An 18,657-nucleotide genomic window follows, 5' to 3' on the forward strand; every position below is an offset into this window, starting at 1 on the left:
CCAGCCCCGCCCCTATGGATTTGATCTCAGCAAAATTTTACAGACTTCCTGATAATGTGCTAAGCCACAGGCAGTATTGTGCCTAGGGACCAAGATTCTGGATTCCTGTTATTAAATCAAAACCTCACCTTTCACTGGGGGATGGGAGATGGTTGTAGCTCTTGTGGCTGTAACAGAAAGTTGAAAAATGTGACCTGAGTGTAAACAATGCAGGGCTAGATCCCTAAAGGGAATTTAGGCTGCATTTTGGAATTAGCACCCAGCATAACCATATATAATGCATGGGGAGAGTTGGGCACCTAAGGATGGGATTCAGAGAAGCTAGAATATGGCATGAAGAGCTGCCTCAGTTAACCAAAAGACAATGACAAGGAAAGGAGTGCAGCCTAGATTCTGCCCTTCAAAGGGGATTAGGTGCCTAAATCCAGGTCAGAGGGAGGCACCTATTTCTGCTTGATATTCTCAGCTGGGAAGCCCCTAGTGGAGACAGGTGCTTACACCAGGTAGGAGGAGGTAGCATGCTGCCCTCCAATATTTAATAGTTCAGTGGTTACAGCACTCATATGCATATGGAAGACCATAGTTTAAATCCCTACTCCACTCCAGAGCAAGAACCTGAACCCCACCCCCACACAAGTGCCACAACCACTTGGGTTTAGGGCCTTTGGGGATGGGTCTCTTTCCTGTTGCAGCTGTTCTACTTTTTATAAAATATTTAAATATTCAGTGGGACAGAAGGAGAGAGAGAGAGAGTAAGAATGACTCTATAGTCTAGTGATCTGCATACTCACCTGGGAGTTCCAGGTTCAATTCCTGCTCCAATGAACTTCAGCCTTGCAGATAATCTTAGTCAGACCAGTTTCTCTGTGTTTCATTTTCCTGAGATGTTTCCACATGAATGGGAGCTATTAAGACAAATGACCCTCCATTTTCCCTGTTCTGGGAAATACGTGACACAACCCTGACAGTAGATTGCTAACTCCACATACACTGATGCATTCAATGATACAGCAATTTCACAGGATCAACAAGAATTCATAAATTGTACATAGACAGATTCCCCATTTGTTAACCCCAAAGAGTTATTTTCCTGGGTCTCATTGATAACAGAACACATGTTATAAAGGTTGATCCCTTAGGCTTTATTACATCATTTTGTGTAGTGTGTTACTAGCGTACTTTTAAATAATGCACTCTCCGCAACACAAGGGAAAAACAAACAAAAATATAAACTTTATTTAACCATTTAAGAGTAAGAATGGGCCATATACAAATATACAGAAGTAGAAAAGAAGAATCAAAATAGACTCAGAAGAATAACAAGGGAAATTAAGAAACAATGTTCCAAGAAGTACAAATATGAGATATTTAAAGCTATGTTAGAGAGTTTGGGCCAGATTTTTAAAGGTATTTAGGTTCCAAGAGGGATTTTCAAAACCATCTAGTCACCTAACACTCTTGGATATAGGCAACCAGATGCTTTTGAAAATCGCACTAGGCACACAAATGCCTTTAAAAATCTGGTCTTTTGGGTTCCAAATCTTCTAGGTCGCTTTTATAAGATCAGCCCAAGTGTCAAATGAAAAAAAAAATGTGTTCAGCAGTAAATAATGTTCATGTCCAGTCATGCTTTTTAATAAGGGTACTGTAATAACAGTTTAGTTACATTGTAATTACCACATGCTTATGTTTTCAATATGTATTTTCCAGAAAATCATATACACTGAAGGACAGCTACATAACAGATTTAATTATGAATGCATTTGGCTGTTCTTCATGGTATTTTCAAGGGCATATCTTCAGCTGGTTTGAGCTGGCGTAGCTCCATCGGATTTACACCAGCTGAGGATCCAGCTCAAGTGTCTTAACCAAATTGTATTGATGCTGGCTAAAAGTGTTAATGGAATCTGGATGCCAAACTCCTGCAGGCTGCCCTGAAAATCCCAGCCTCTGCAATTGCTCTCAGTTATGCAGCAAACTTCCTGATTGTATGGTTCAGTGGTACTCCCAGATATTGAAAAAACACAAGCACACTGTCATTACAGGGCCATTGCACTGTAACTACACTGTAACTGCAGTACTCTTACTTTAAAGTTTAATATATATCCCTGGTTTGTATTTATATAGGGCTCATGCTGAAGTAGATTTTTGTACACCCACTCTGTTCCTGGGAGACACTAGGGCAAATTCTCCGAAGTCAAGGGAGTTACACCAGATGTGAATTTGGTCCTATGTCCCTATGTAACATCAGTACCCAAGCTTGTATCCCAACTTGATAATCACTCCATAGGAAGGATAAGTCTTTAATTTAAACAATCAGATCCTCAAACCATGAACATGGGAATTATACTGCAGATTAGACAAAAAGCCACAATAAAAATCATATCCTATGAGGTGATCAGGACCCTCATCCACATTAATTGTTGTGTTTCTATGTCTTGCTATCACTGTACGTTGAGTTTAGTACCTTGTGAAATCAGTAACTTGAATCATTCTTTTATCCTTGTGAACTATCAAATGATATATCCTGAATTGTTTCAGGTGCTCCGATGGTCCAGTGAAGCACAATCTAGAAATTCCAACAAAAACATCCATATTTGCCAAGCTACCAGCTACCAAAGCTACCAGTAAAATTTTATTCTAGTATCAGGGAAAATGAAGGTGTATCAATTGTATGGAGATCACAGCTAACAAAAATTGTCTCTCTCTGTGTTCATATACACATCTATCTATCTAATCTAATGTATTGTGCTATCTAGGTATTCCAATAATAAATAAATCCAGACTGATAAAGTGTATAATGTCTCACAGAAGTAGAATTCACAGAATAAACTAAATTGGTTGAGAATGATTTCTGGACACAGTCTTCCTTGCACATATCATTTTCATAACCTTTAACATTTTGAAAACAGCCTGCACTAGGCCCAGACAAAGTGATACATATCCACAAAAGCAGCACATTTCGGAGTCACTTCACTATTCTAATATCTGTGAACGTATGGCAACTTTAGAATTTACACTCACAAAACCCAATCGGCTCAAGATTCAATGGATACATGGACACTGATTACGTGAATCTGTGAGTGATCACTTACAATGATCTTTATGTGAATATTAGGTCAATCAGATTGCACAAAATCTTATCCAGTTCCATGTTATTTAATGAAGCGATATTATTTGTACATAACACATCCATATGTTTTAAGTACATCTTGTAGCCCGAATGCTAATCTACTATAAATTGGCAGTTGAAGGTCTGGCCCTATATAGCAGACAAGCCTCAAAATGTTTGAATGTTGGGTTAAGATAAAATTCTGGACAATACGAGGTGAACTCCTGGCCCCACTGAAATAGAGTTCTGAAGTTGATTTCAATGGGGCTAGGATCTTATGATTTTTACTGTCTGTCTCACAATATTTGTTATATTGCTTAAGGTCTCAACTGCTTGAATCAACATTTCAGCTTTCATATTTTCTTTTAAATAATCATAATCCCTCTTTCTTAGGTAGTTATTTTCATCCCTAGATCACAAAATACTATATAAAGGATGTGAGTATCATTATCCCCATTTTATAGATGGGGAAACTGAGGCACAGAGAGATGCCATTACTTGCCCAAAGTCACCCACCTAGCCAATAAAAGAACCAGGAATAGAACTGATGTTTTCTTGTTGCAGTCCAGTCCTTTTGCCACCAGGACACACTCATGGTTACAGAGAACAACAAAAACATGAAGTAAATGCACCCTACAGACTCAAAAACCTGACAGCAATTGAAAAGAACCCCACATTTATTATTTAAAGCCAATCTCATGATTCTGGGGGTCCTGATTCATGAATCAATGCTTGGACTGATTTTTTCCCCAAAATTTTCTCCCAGCCTCTGTAGTCTTACAATATTTCTCTTCTTTTGAGAATCCCAGTGCAACATGGCCCCAGTCAGGTTGAAGGTAGCATGAGGACGCCTTCTATTTTTGATATTTGTATTCACAATGAATGAACTCAGAAAGTGCAAAGGCATTTAGAAACTTAAAGGAGATGTTCTGTGAAATTTCTCAAACCTCAAGTTTTGGAAAGAATTTCGGTGTCTTATTTTCTCTCAGCCACTTCCACAAGCACCACTAGATAAATGTCGCCATAGAAGGAAGTGATAATACAACACAATAAGGAACTCTTAGTAAAAGTGGATAGAGCACAAAACATGTGAATTCAAATCCTGATTAGATCTAGGCTTATTGTAAATTGGGGATTTCCATGACCTTGGAACTTTCAACACAGAAGACACAGGCCTTTAGCAATGGAGGTAAAAAATTAACTTCTCTAGCTGTGACGAAGTAGAAGACTATTGTAGTAACCACTAGGGGAAGTGCCATCTTGTGCATTAAGCCAAGGTATTACATTAAGACTTGCATCTGGTTTTAAAGGTGAATCAGGACTAAGATTCTGGATTCATTTTTGACATCATCAAAATTTTGCAAGCTATTCTCACCTATCTTCAGTCTAAACTGGCAGAATCCTCGTGAAATCAATATTTACAAAATTTTGCAATGCCAGAAAAAGAAAGAAAGAAAGAAAGAAAGAAAGAAAGAAAGAAAGAAAGAAAGAAAGAAAGAAAGAAAGAAAGAAAGAAAGAAGCCTACAAAAATACCCATCTGGGTTTCTATCCAGTCTGGAACTAGACCTGGAACTTTATTCTGAATCCCCTTCAAAATCCGCTAGGGTCTTGATTTGAAGTTCCTGTGGGTTTATCTTTATCTATATCTAGGTTTGGAAGAATTACATTTTTATCAGTAAATATCAGTAAATGCCATTTTCACCATACAGCCTGTCAACTGACCCCACCCCCAAATGGTTCCATCAATAAAAATAGAAATGTACAGATAAGCAAAGCAAGAAAAATGCTGCTTCAGAACATACTGAAGTTTGATTTAGGAATATACTGTGTATATTTTGACCTGTGATGTTGACAATTTGAGTTTTAATCATCATAAAGTTCTAACTTTTCAAAAAATCAGTTGTCATTAAGTAATTATTCTCTGACCACCTTGTTGTCTGACATGCCACAGTAATTTCCTGCAAGTATGAAAATATAGACAATATTTTTAAATGCTTAAAAATAAACATTGATATTCTCTGTCAAAATTATAAAAAAAAATAAAAATTGAATTCTGCCAAGCCTATCAATATAATTTATATCTATATCATCTACATAGGCCGTGCTTTAATATAAAAAAATAATTGCCACATGTGCGATTTGCTTCATTGTAAATTAAATACAAAGTAACATAAGGGCTGGATTTTGAAGGTATTTAGGTGCTTAGGGTTTTTTTTTTTAAAGCATCTAGGCCTTTAAAACTCATAGAAAATCCCATTAGGCACCTAAATATGTTTGGCAATTTGGTTGTAAATGTTCAAGGATGTGAGACACTAAGGAAGGTATTTAGTTACCTAACTCACATTGATTTCCATTGGAGCTAGGCATCTAATTATCTCTAGAAATCTGGCCCTAAGGGATTGCGGGATTTTTTTCCAGTACACTATAAACTTTGGTATATCTTCCATTTTCAGACTTATTTTTCTTTCACCACATATTCCATGACAGTCAATGACCTCCAAGACATTTTGAAAAGCATCACTTCCCTGAATACACGTCTCAGAGCTTCTTTTACCTCTGGTTTCCTCAGTGTGTAGATGAAAGGGTTCAACAGGGGTGTGACAATAGTATTCAAGACGGTGACTATTTAGGTCAATTCCAATAGTGCATGGAAGGGTTGACATGTAGGAAAATGGTCGAACTGTACCAGATAATCATGACTGTGAGATGGGAAAAGCAATTTGAAAAGGCCCTTCTCTATCCTTTATCTGATGGTATTCTCAGTATAGTGAAGATGATGTAGAAGTAGGATACCAAGGTTATGACACAGGAGTCCAGGATGACGACGAATGAGATGATAAAGGCCACCCGATCAACAAGGTAGGTATCTGTGCAGGAAAGAACTGTCCACAGTGCTATGTCACAAAAAAAGTGATTGATGACCGTAGGGCCACAGAAGGACAACCTGGGGATCAGAAATGCTAGGACAGAAATAGTTGGAAATCACTCAACCAAGAGCCAACAGCCAGCTGAGCAGTCAAGGTGCTGTTCATGATGGAGCTATGGTACAATGGATAGCATATAGCCAAATAGCGGTCATAGGCCATGATTGCCAAGAAAAAATACTCTGTACATCCTAGAGAGAAAACAAAATACATCTGTAGGACACAGCTGTTTAACGAGATGGATTTGCTTTGGGATACAAGATTGGAAAGTGTCTTTGGGATACAAGCTGCAGTGTACCATACCTCCAGGAAGGAGAGATTGCAGAGAAAGAAGTACATTGGGATGCAGAGGTGATGTCTGGTTGCCAATAGAACTATGATCGACACATTTCCTGTGACCATCAAGATGTACATGACAAGGAAGTGCATGAAGAATGAAATCTGCAAATATTGGGTGCCAGGGAATTCCAGGAGAATAAATTCCTTCACAATGGTGTGATTTCCCTTTTCTGATGCGGTCAGCTGCTTTCCCTGCCAAAACAAATGAAGATATGAAATTAAAATGATTAAAAATAACCATGGCTTTTTGGGATGCAGATGATTTTGATGCACAGAAAAAGCAGATAATTAAAAGAGGCAAGAAATAATGGTTTAAGGCTGAAAATATGATATTGCTATTACATTTTTGGAGCCTTCCTGCTCACAGGATGAATTTTAAGCTTATCATAAATTTTCCCATGGAAACTTTTTTCAGTGGAAAGTAGCTTTTTGACAAAAAGGAAACTTTCATGACAGAAATTCCATTTTCAGATGTTCCTTGAAAAACACAATTTTTAGTTTTTGTCAATGAAACATATTTTTTCCCATGGTCAGCATCCAAAGCCCAAGATTTATTTTATTTAATTTATATTGTTGTTGTTTTAAATTGAAAATTTTCAAAAAAATAGCTGGTTTTGTGGGGTGTATGTGGGGGGGTTGTATTTTTGACAAAACCCTGAAAAATTTCAACAGAAAAAGCAATATTTTGTAAATTATTCAAGATTCTGGAGCAAAATCATTTTCAAATGGGACCTGTGGGTGTTTGGCATTCAGCAGTCTCTGAGAGTCAGTAAGAAGTGAACAAAAAAACACAGTCTCTTTTGAAAATCCCTGCTAAATAGGGTGAGCTTTTCAAAAGTTCTCAATATAGGCCTAATTCTGCTCCCAAGGAAGTCAATAGGATTTTTTTTGTCATTGAGCCAGTGGGAGCAGAGGTAAGTTAATAGGGCATTTAATTCTTTTTGTGCAGAAAGTCTCAGTTCTAAGCCTGCTGAAGTTCCACGTTGGAGCGGGGATGTTATACAAAGTTGCAGTTCAAAGGACAGTTGCCTAATTTTTGAGCATAAATAACAATTTACATATATAAACCAGCATTCATTTTTGGTGGTTGAAAATAATGAGTCAACTTCAACCTTCTTTGACAAATTGAGACTGAGGTGTGCAAGGTCACGCAATGAGCCAATTACAGCAGAGCTCAGGGTCAGAAAGGACCAAAAAACAGGAAGCAATTTTCCTTAAAAAAATCACAACAAATGCATCCCTTTTTAATCAGAATTTTTAATTCTCATGAGGAATTTAATCTAAACTGAATTTCAAACATTCTTGACCAGCTGTGCCAGAAGTCTGCAGTTCTTCTCCCCATTTAGTCAGTGGAACATTATTTCTCAACCAGAACTGTGAATAGAACCTAGGAGCCCTAGTTTCTCAGCCCCCCACTCTGCTCCAACCACGATCCTAACTCCCCTCAAAGAGTGGAAATAGAACCCAAGAGTATTGATATAACAGCTATTCTATGTGTCCCTAAAATAGCTAGGCACAGAATCCAGGTATCCTCACTCCTAGCCATCTGTGCTAAACAGACCATAAACCCCACAAATACAGCAAAACTATAATATGCTGAATTTCTAAAACAACTTCAGAAAAAAAAATCAGGTTTGAGTGCTGGCCAAAAGTTTCTTTCATAGACGGATTAATCCTGAAGTCTCAAATTTGGGGCATTCAGAATTAGAAGTCACTTCTGAAAAAGTTGTCCTTAACCTGAAATCTGTCAATGACTTTTACAGTGAACGTTCAGAATTTTGTTTGATTGTTTGTTTTTGGTATTCTGAATTTTCATTAAAGTTACAATACCAGGTTAATTTATAACTCAAATTTGGTCCCCTCCCGTATTTGGATTTGAATTTGCAAAGGATCCTAAGGGAGTTATGAAATGTAATGGAGTTGGGTGCCTAACTCCCTCAGACACCTTTGAAAATCCCAGCCTTACATTTTTTTTATCAGAGTCTAATCAACACAGGCAATCAACAATTATATTTTCTCCCTTTTCAATATAAACCAGTGTTTTAGGTACCTATCTGTTTTGAAAATCCCACTAGGACTAATCTAGCCCTAAATCACTTGACTAATCTAGCCCTAAATCACTTTTTAAAATAGGATTTACAGTTACATTTTCAAGTTCAGCTAACTGAGTAAAGAACCAATGAGACAGAAGCTCCCAGGTCACCTCGGTGCTTTAGAAAATTTTACCCTAAGGCTCCCTAGTGTGCTTTAATATACTATAGTTTGAATTCTAGGGACTTCAATGGAAGTTAGACACCAAGGTGCTTTTGGAAACCCTGCTAGCCACCTGTTTGCCTCTTTAGTACCTTTCTACCTTTGAGGATCTCAGCCCCAGTGCTTAGCTATCCAGTTCCACCGGGTTGTCATTGTGCTCATGAAATCCTGACCTGGTCAGAGCATTTGTCATCCACATGGGTGTGAAAATTACTGAGCCAGTATCAGGCATTATCCTGGTAAATACAATGGGAATTTGCTGGGCTAAGGACTGAATAACATTTAAGTAAAGGGTAAAATAATTGCTAAAATTATGCACCGTATCATCCTTTCCCTTACAGAGATTTAGGTTGGGATTTTCCATGGAGACTAAGGGAGTTAGGTGCCCAACTCCAATTTAATTAATCTAATCTAATCTAATCTAATCTATTCTATCTATCTATTGACTCACAGAATAGTAGGACTCATAGAACAGTAGGACTGGATGGAACCTTGAGAGGTCATCTAGTCCAGTCCCCTGCACTCATGGCAACTAGAAGGTTTGAAAATTCCACTGTGTGCTTAATACTTTAAAAAATCTGGCCCTAGGACTTGTCTACAAGGAGAAGACACAGCATCTTAACTTAAATATGTTTATGTGGTCCACTGCAACTTTGGTGCCTTTGTGGGCTCTTATGTTCAAAACTGGTTATATCAGTTCTGTTTGCACCTGAAAATTGATATAAGTGAGGTTTAAACCAATATAATAATGTCCACACACAAAGTTGCATGGTATTAACTAAATTGGTATAAAATCACACCTTTCATTACATCAGTACAACTTTTTGTGTAGACTAGAGGTATATTTTTCAAAAGCACCAAAGTGTCTTAGAACCAGATTTTAAAAGATTATTAAGTGTATAGTGGGATTTTCAAAGGCCTAGGCACATAAATCCCATTGAATTCAATTGGAGTTATGTGCTTGATCTGCGTAGGTTCTTCTGAAATTCCCACTAGGTGCTTATCTGCCTATCTTTAGACATCTAATTCAATAATGTTTTTTATAAAGTTTTCCATTTAAACTTTGACAAAAAATAAAATGAAAAATTTCATTTAAAAAAATCACTGTCAACAGTTCTTTACAAAATTTTTCATTTTTGAAAATAGTTGTTTTCCAACAAAAAGAAATTACAAGGGAGAAGTTTAATTATAGTGATCAATACATTTTCACAGAAAGTGTTTTTTTATAATATGAACTTGATCTAACAGTTACATTTCTGATTGATAAAGATATTTATTTCAAATCTGGATGAAAATTTAAGATGTGAAGATTTTTTGTGGAATGTAACATTCCAAAAAAATTAAACTCAGAAATGGCAAAACATCCATTTTGATCCAAAACAGTTTTGGTCAGAACCCGGAATACCCGTTTCATAGTAATTTCCAAAGTTTCATCTTTTTATTATTACCACCCTGAATCATGAAAAATATATAAATAAACATTTCAGAACTTCTTCCAGATCAAAATTCTGAAATTTCATGTAGAAAAAATAGAGAAGACAGACTGCCTGCCTACCTGGCTTCCTTTAAAAGATTTAATGGAATCAACACATTTCCATGGAACTGTTCTGTTAGGAAATTTTCAATCAGTTCCAGTTCCAATGTTTCAAAATCAAACATTTCATTTCAAAATGTTAATTCAAAATGAAAAAGTGACATTTTGACTGAAAATGACATCAATATTAATCATTTGAATGTCAATTTAAGTCAAAATTTCAAAAAATAAACTTTTCATTTCTCTCACAGGATTCCTGAGCTGGTGGGTGGGAGGAAGAAGTAGATAGGAAATATCTTCATTTTAGTAAGGCTTTTGACACAGTCTCCATGACATTCATATAAGCAAACTAAGAAATGTGGTCTAGAGTAAATTATTATAAGGTGAGTTCACCATGGGTTGATAGATCATACTCAGAGAGTAGCTATCAATGTTTTGCTGTCAGACTGGGAGGGCATATCCAGTGGGGTCCCACAGGGGTCATTCCTGGGTCCAATACTAGCCAATTATTCCATTAATAATTTGGATAATGGAGTGGAGAGTATGCTGATAAAATTTGCAGATGACACGAAGCTGAGTGTGGTTGCAAGTCCTTTGGAGGACAGCATCAGAATTCAAAATAACCTTGACAAGTTGGAGAATTGGTCTGAAATCAACAAGATGAAATTTAATAAAAACAAGTTCAAGGTACTTCAGTTAGGAAGGAAAAATCAAATGTTCAACTACAAAATGGTGAATAACTCGCTAGGTGGTAGTACTGCTCAAAATAATCTGGGAGTTATAACAGATCTCATATTGAATAGGAGACAACAATTTGATGCAGTAGCAAAATACACTAATAACATTTGAGGTATTGAACAGGCGCATCATATGTAATACCCAGGAGGTAATTGTCCCACTCTACTCAGCACTGGTGAGGCCTCAACTGCGGTACTGTGTCAGTTCTGGGCACCGCTCTTTAGGAAAGATGTGGACAATTTGGAGAGAGTCCAGAGAAGAGCAACAAAAATGATGAAAGGTTTAGAAAACCTGATCTGTGAGGAAAGAGTAAAAAAAGTGGTCATGTTTAGTCTTGAGACAAGAAGACAGAGTGGGGATCTGATAACAGTATTCAACTATATTAAGCACTGTTATAAAAAGGACAGTGATCAATTGTTCTTCATGTCCACTGAAAGTCGGACAAGAAGTAAGTGGCTATTGTCATAATATTATCGCTGGGGAAAATGAGGTTGAGAGGGGACTTAAGTAACACACCAAAGCTGTGTAGCAAGCATTTGGCGAAGACAGGACTAGAAGGCTGGACTTCAGGCTGCCAGTACTGTGCTTTCACCAGGAGACCAACCTGACTCAGCAGAGTCTGTTACATATTCTAGGGAAGTCTGTGAAATTCTGTTGAGACTGAATATCCTCAGGGTGCTGGGAAGATGGGGGTGGAGTACAAAAGTAATCTCCTCATGCAGCCAATTTGAGCTGTAGTTCATTAACAAGATAGGTAGGAGTAAAGCCAGTTGGATAATGGTGGAAGGAGTTTCCTATCAACATCAAAATCTATAAAATTTGCCCAAGACTTTTGGTTTTGAAGAGGCACGTTCTCATTTATACTAACACTTCACACCACTCTGGCAGTAGAATGGGGGTTTAAAATGGGAGTGAATTATACTTCTTACATACATTTTAAGGTCCCTTTATATTGTTACTCAGTGTAATATGACCTAAATGTAAATGTGAACCAGGTGTGAAATATTCCTATATTTGTTATATATTTAAGTGGGGAGAAAGCAAGATAAACCATGTTATTTTTCAGCAGCCAAGGCTATTGTGTGTCATCCAGAGAGAAAAAACATTGTGAATGAAGGGAGTTTGTATTGACAAGCTCTATCAGAAGACTTGGTAAGTTTGATCCATTAGCCAGATCCAGCATATCCTGGAATTAAAGTTTAAAGTAGCTGTATTGAGAAATAGCTTTGCCTTTCCTGGTAATGTGAGCTACCTGAAAATTGCTGTTCAAAAAATTTGCCTCACTGAAGAATCAACACACCTGTACTCAAGGAATGAGTCTATCTTATCACTTTTTTTCTAATATGAAATCTAGCATGAACAAAAGGAAATGCTATTATTTGTAAATTGTGTAACTAATAGAATCAGTTGAGAAAGTTGCTCTTTGCATCAAAATTTATAAAAAAAATTAAAATATTTTTGTTATTGTCAAATTTTCTTTTCCAGGATTTTGTAAAAAAAACAAAAACAAAAACAAAAACCCTTTCATAAGCCAGAAGTTTTCAGTCAAAACATTTTGTTCTTTAGTCACCAGAAATAACTTCTTCTTGTTATTGAATTGATGAAAGTCCCAAACTTATTTTATTGATTGATTGATTTGCAAAAATCTTTGTTTCATCAGAAAGATAGTACCTCTTGAAAAAAATGTAATAATGGAAAATTTCCAGTACATTAACCTGTGGAATGTACTGGTATAGTAACTTTACTGAGGCAAAGAGGAAAAGAAGAAAATATATGTATAGATACATAGAAAGATTGATAGATGCCCACCCATTTCCAATCAGTGCAGAGAAGTGGGAATCTCATCTCTTGTGTTCTGTCCTCAGCTGTCTTTGTGATTTGAACATATCACTTCATATCCCTGCTTTAGTTTCCCCATCTTAAAATGGGCACAATCATACTGATCTAGTCAAACATTTACCTCAAAGTGCCTTAAATCAGGCCATTAGCGTCTAGGCATGTTGTGTGGATGAATAGCCACTCTTTTCACATTGCTTTCAAGATATAAAGAACTATACAAGTGCTAAATATTGTTATCTGTGCAAAAATAAATTCAAATGGAGAGGATAGGTATTACAGCTGGGGTTTTCAAAGAAGCATAAGCTAGTTAGTTGCGCAGCTTTTATTGCTGTGAATCATTTGAAAATACCAGGCTACAATAACTTTCAATCATTTATTCTTTCTTCTATAATCTGATGTCTATCTCTGTTCAGGGAGCAATGCCCTTGTACACAGTGGCAGAAGTTCATTGAATTGTCAAGTGCATTAAAAGTTGTTTTTTAAGAATTTGGTAACCGACAATGTTTAGAATGTCATTTCTAACTACTTGGACTATTGTTCTGGTCTAGCCCAGGCTCCAAATGTTTGGCTGGAAACTGACCTGAGGGGAGGTGGGTGAACGAGGGCAGTTGTTATATGAAAGGGAAATTGGGAAACAATTTTACTGTGTTTCTGAGAAACAGGTGTTTTTGTTGTTTGTCTCACCCTGCTTGCCTGGCTTGTCTTTTAGAGTGTAAGATTTTTGCACTAGGGACGGATTCTGTGCTATGTTTAGTATCAGAAGGGTAGCCGTGTTAGTCTGGATCTGTAAAAGATCTGTTAGTCTATAAGGTGCCACAGGACTCTTTGCTGCTTGTGCTATGTTTGTGCCTTGTGCAACACAATGGAGTCCCAACCATAGATGAGACCTTAAGATTCTATCAGAAGACACACAATAAGTGATAAACATCATTTCTAATTTCTGATGTCAGTCCCTTGTTCCTGAGAATTTGGGGTGGGATTTTCTAAAGGGTCTAATTTGGACCGGCTGGAAATTGGATTTTCATTTTTTGGAAAAAAAAAAAAAACCCTCTAGATTTCAAGCATTGTTTTGTTCTGATATGGAAAGAACACAAGACTTTTCAAAAAAATTGGCAGTAGGAAAAAAGATGCATAAAAGATCAGCCCACTACAGGCAAGTGGTTAGAGCAGTTATAGCCTTAGTGTGGACCCACCCATGGCTCCACACCCCCATGTACTTCTTTCTCTGCAATCTCTCCTTCCTGGAGATCTGGTACACCACGGCCTGCGCCCCCAAGGCCATTGGTGTCATGTTCGGGAAAAGCCAAATGATTTCCTTCACCGGCTGCATCCTGCAGCTGTATTTCGTATTCTCACTGGGCTCTACAGAATGTCTCATACTGGCTGTCATGGCATATGACCACTATTTGGCCATATGTCATCCACTGCGTTACAGCTCCCTCATGAACAGCACCTTCTCTGCTCAGCTGGCCCTCATCTCTTGGCTGTGTGGGTTCCTGGTTATCTCTGTGTTGGCATCTCTAATAATATTCAGGTTGTCTTTCTGTGGCCCTAACATTATCAATCACTTCTTCTGTGACATAGATTCCTGGATAGCACTTTCCTGAACTGACACGAGACTCATTGAGCTGGCAACTTTTATCGTCTCTATTAATGTCCTTCTGGGCTCATGTGCAATAACTCTAATCTCGTACATTTACATCATCTCCACCATCTATAGAATCCCATCAGCCCAAGGCCGCCAAAAGGTCTTTTCCACTTGCTCTGCCCATCTCACTGTCATAATTATCTGGTACGGCTCCACCATTTTTCTGTATGTCAAGCCTTCTGCACAGAACTCATTGGATTTAAACAAAATAGTGAACGTCTTTAACACTATTGTAACTCCTCTATTAAACCCTTTCATTTACACTCTAAGAAACAAAGAGGTGAAGCGAGCCTTGGAAAAGGTAGTCAGTGGGATGTAAAGTGGTTTTCAAATAGTCTTCATTTAGTAGAAATGTAGTCAAAGGGACCAAAATTAAAATTTCCTGAAGGTCATTCTTAGTGCATGTGAACATTTCTTTATTTTACAGGTTTCCTCATTGACTGTAACAACCTGATGTTGACTTACAGATGAACTCAAGTGGGAGAAATACAAATCTGATATGCTGGAAATCCAAGTTGCTAAATTTGTGTGGCATTTGCCAGGATCTGTATGGATGCACCCATTGATAATTACACTGGGGCCTAGGCCTAAGGGAGTTGGGTAACAAGCTCCCATTGAATGTCAGATATAGATTCAAGCTGACATTTTCAAAGGAATATGTGGAAGTTAATTGCTTATATCCCATTGAATTTCAATACAAGTTAGGTGACTCGTTTCCTTGTGCACCTTTGAAATTCCCACTTTCACACTTTATCTCCCCTACTTACATTTATGATATATTTTCCAGTAGGGAGGACATGTGTGATGCCATGAAACTAACTGTGACAGACATGGCAATTTCCTGCAATATCCTTGTGAGACCTTACTGAATTACTGTCCCTTACTGATGTATCCATACAAGAGATTTTAGAACAATTTGATAAATTAAACAGTAATAAATTATCAGGACCAGATGATATTCACTCAAGAGTTCTGAAGGAACTCAAATATGAAATTGCAGGACTACAGACAGTAATATGTAACCTATCACTTAAATCAGCCTCTGTGCCAAATGACTGGATGGTAACAAATGTAACTCTAATTTTTAAAAAGGACCTCTGAGGCGATCGTGGGAATTATGGGTCAGTGAAGGAAGTCATGCCTCACCAATCTATTAGAATTCTTTGAAGGGATGAACAAACATATGGATAAGGGTGATGAAGTCTATATAGTGTACTAGGATTTTCAGAAAGCATTTGACATGGTCCCTCCCCAAAGGCTCTGAAGGAAATTATTCAGGGGATAACAGGGAAAGTCCTCTCATGGATCAGTAACTGGTTAAAAAATTGGAAACAAACGGTAAGAATAAATGGTCAGTTTTAAAAATGGAAAGAGGTAAAGAGTGGGGTCTCCCAAACATCTCTACTGGGACCTGTGCTGTTCAACATATTCATTGATGATCTGAGAAAGGAAATGAACAGTGAAGTGGCAAAGTTTGCAGATGATACAAAATTATTCAAGATAATTAAGTCTAAAGCTGACTGCAGAAAACTGGGTGACTGGGCAAAAAAATGGCAGATGAAATTCAACATTGATAAGTGAGAGCAATGCGCATTGGAAGAAATAATCCAAACTATATATATAAAATGGTAACGGTGGGTTCTAAATTATCTATTACCACTCTAGAAAGAGATCTTGGAATCATTGTGGCTAGTTCTCTGAAAACTTCATCTCAATACACAACAGAAGTCTAAAAGGCTAACAGAATCATAGAACTGGAAGGGATCTTGAGAGGTCATTTAGTCCAGCCGCCTGCACTCAAGGCAGGACTAAGTATTATCTAGACCAGAGGTGGGCAAACTGCGGCTCGTGGGCCAGATCCAGCCCCTCAGGGCTTTAGATATGGCCAGTGGGATTGCCACCCCTGTGGCGCCGCAGGGCCAGAGCTGCTCCAGGAAGTGGCCAGTATCACATCCCTGCGGCCCCTAGGGGAGGGAGGGCAGAGGGCTCTGTGTGCTGCTCTTGCCCGTGGGTATCTGCCCCGAAGCTCCTATTGGCCGGGAATGGGGAACCGTGGCCAATGGGAGCTTTGGGGGAGGCACACACACAGGAAGAGCAGCATGTGGAGCCCCCTTTCCCCAGTGGCCAAAGCACCGCCAGGCCAGGGCCACTGCTGCCACTCTAACACCACTCCAGGTAAGCCCAAACCCCTCCTGCACCCTGCACCCCAACTCCCTGCCCTGAGCCCCCTGCTGCAACCCACACCACTTTTCCTACCCTCAGAGTTTAAAAGTAATTTTTTTTCTCCCTCTTCCTTGTAACAACCTTTTATGTACTTGAAACCTGTTATCATGTCCCCTCTCAGCCTTCTCTTCTCCAGACTAAACAGACCCATTTTTTTTCAATCTTCCCTCATAGGTCATGTTTTCTAGATCTTTAATCATTTTAGTTGCTCTTTTCTGGACTTTCTCTAATTTGTCCACCTCTTTCCTGAAATGTGGCACCGAGAACTGAACACAATACTCCAGTTGAGGCCGTATCAGTGGAATAATTACTTCTCGTGTTTTGCTTACAACGCTCCTGTTAATACATCCCAGAATGATCTTTGCATTTTTTATAACAGTGTTACACTGTTGTTTTATATTTAGCCTGTGATCCGCTGTGATCCCCAGATCTCTTTCTGCAGTACTCTTTCCTAGGCAGTCATTTCCCATTTTGTATGTGTGCAACTGATTGTTACTTCCTAAGTGGAGTACTTAAGCATGATTAAGAGGGATATAATAGAGGTTTATAAATCAAGAATGATGTGGAAGAAGTGAATTGAAAAGTGTTAGTTACCCTTTCCCACAATACAAAAACCAGGGGTCACCTGATGAAAGGACACAAGGAGAGATTAGTGGGTTTCAGATTGTTGTAATAAGCTATAAATCTAGTGTCTTTATTAAAATCATCATTTTTAGTGTCTAGCAAAATTATGAATTCAGGCTTCCAGGGTCATCTTTTGAAAGTGTTGTGCAGGTTTCCTTTGAGGATGAGGACTGATAGACCAGATATAGAGTGATCACTTTGTGTAAAGTGTTCACCCACAGGTGATATGGTGTTTTTGTCTTTTATCATTTTCCTGCATGAGTTTATTTATGAGTGTTGTGATTGTCTGGTTTTACCCACATAGTTGCTATTGGGGCATTTAGTGCACTGGATGAAGTACACATTGTGATAGACATATGTAGGATCCATGGATCTTGACAAGTGTGTTGTGGGAGGCGTTATCGTTGTAGCAGTAGAGATATGTCTGCAGGTTTGCATCTGTTTTTCTTGCAGGGTCTGGTTGAGTTGGTGTTTCTTGGTTTGTGAGCAGCTTGCTTCTGATGATGAGATAGGAGAGGACAGGGAGCTATTTGAAGGCCAGGAGAGGGAGTTCAGGAAAGATTTATTTCAGGATGGGGTCCCCATTGAGTATGGGTTGTAGTTGTTTGATGATACCCCATATGGGTTCCAGTGTGGGATGGAAGGTGACAACTAGGGGCTTGCAGTCAAGAGGGAATGTTATTTCTGTATTGAAGCACATTCTTTCTGGGTATCTGGGTGGCCTGTTCCATTATGTGATGTACTTCTCTATGTAGCTACTAATAAGGGACCAGATTTTTATGGTATTTAGGCATCTAGTGAAATTTTCAAAAGCACCTATGTGCTTAACACCACTGATTTTCAAATTCCCAGCCACAAATAGACACAGGATTTCCTCTCCTTCAGGATGAAACTATTTGAGTTACTTGTGAGGTCTCTCCAAAAGGTGGATTCATGGATGTGGAATTTTAAGACTCCAGGGGTGAACCAGACCACACTGTTGTCAATAGCAAGACTCCCACTAGCTTGAATAGGACCAGAATTTCACTCCCAATGGCTTGAATAGGACCTGGATTTCACTCCAGGGGTACATGTTAAATGGCAATTTAATACCAGAGAGAAAAATTCACACCTGTGCAATGAGCCTGCAAAATGCCACTTGATTCCCACGTCTACAGCCTCGCAATAGATCATATTTATACTAGCCCAAGATCTGGCCCAGAGAAAGTGATCAACACCTCTAAAACAGCAGATCTGTCCCCTGGAATATTCCTTCTGATCCACTTGTATGGGACAGCTGTCATGACTCCTATCCAACACATCTCTTGCTGCTCAGGAAAAAGAACATGGCAAAGATATCCATCCATATGTCTGGCCAATTTCCAGCTTTTGGAATAGCCCACGAAGGCCATTGGCATCTGACACACATGAAAGAAGGATTTG

General features: G+C 38.4%; 2 pseudogenes; one reads left to right on the forward strand and one right to left on the reverse strand.

Annotated features, from left to right (window-relative positions):
• Positions 1 to 5,568: 5,568 nt before the first annotated feature.
• On the reverse strand, positions 5,569 to 8,861 carry LOC115639922 (annotated as a pseudogene).
• Positions 8,862 to 13,975: 5,114 nt separating this feature from the next.
• LOC115639923 lies at positions 13,976 to 14,707 on the forward strand (annotated as a pseudogene).
• The last annotated feature ends 3,950 nt before the right edge of the window (positions 14,708 to 18,657 follow it).

This window comes from Gopherus evgoodei, unplaced genomic scaffold (genome assembly GCF_007399415.2).
Source record: "Gopherus evgoodei ecotype Sinaloan lineage unplaced genomic scaffold, rGopEvg1_v1.p scaffold_152_arrow_ctg1, whole genome shotgun sequence".
Taxonomy (NCBI): Eukaryota; Metazoa; Chordata; order Testudines; family Testudinidae; genus Gopherus; species Gopherus evgoodei.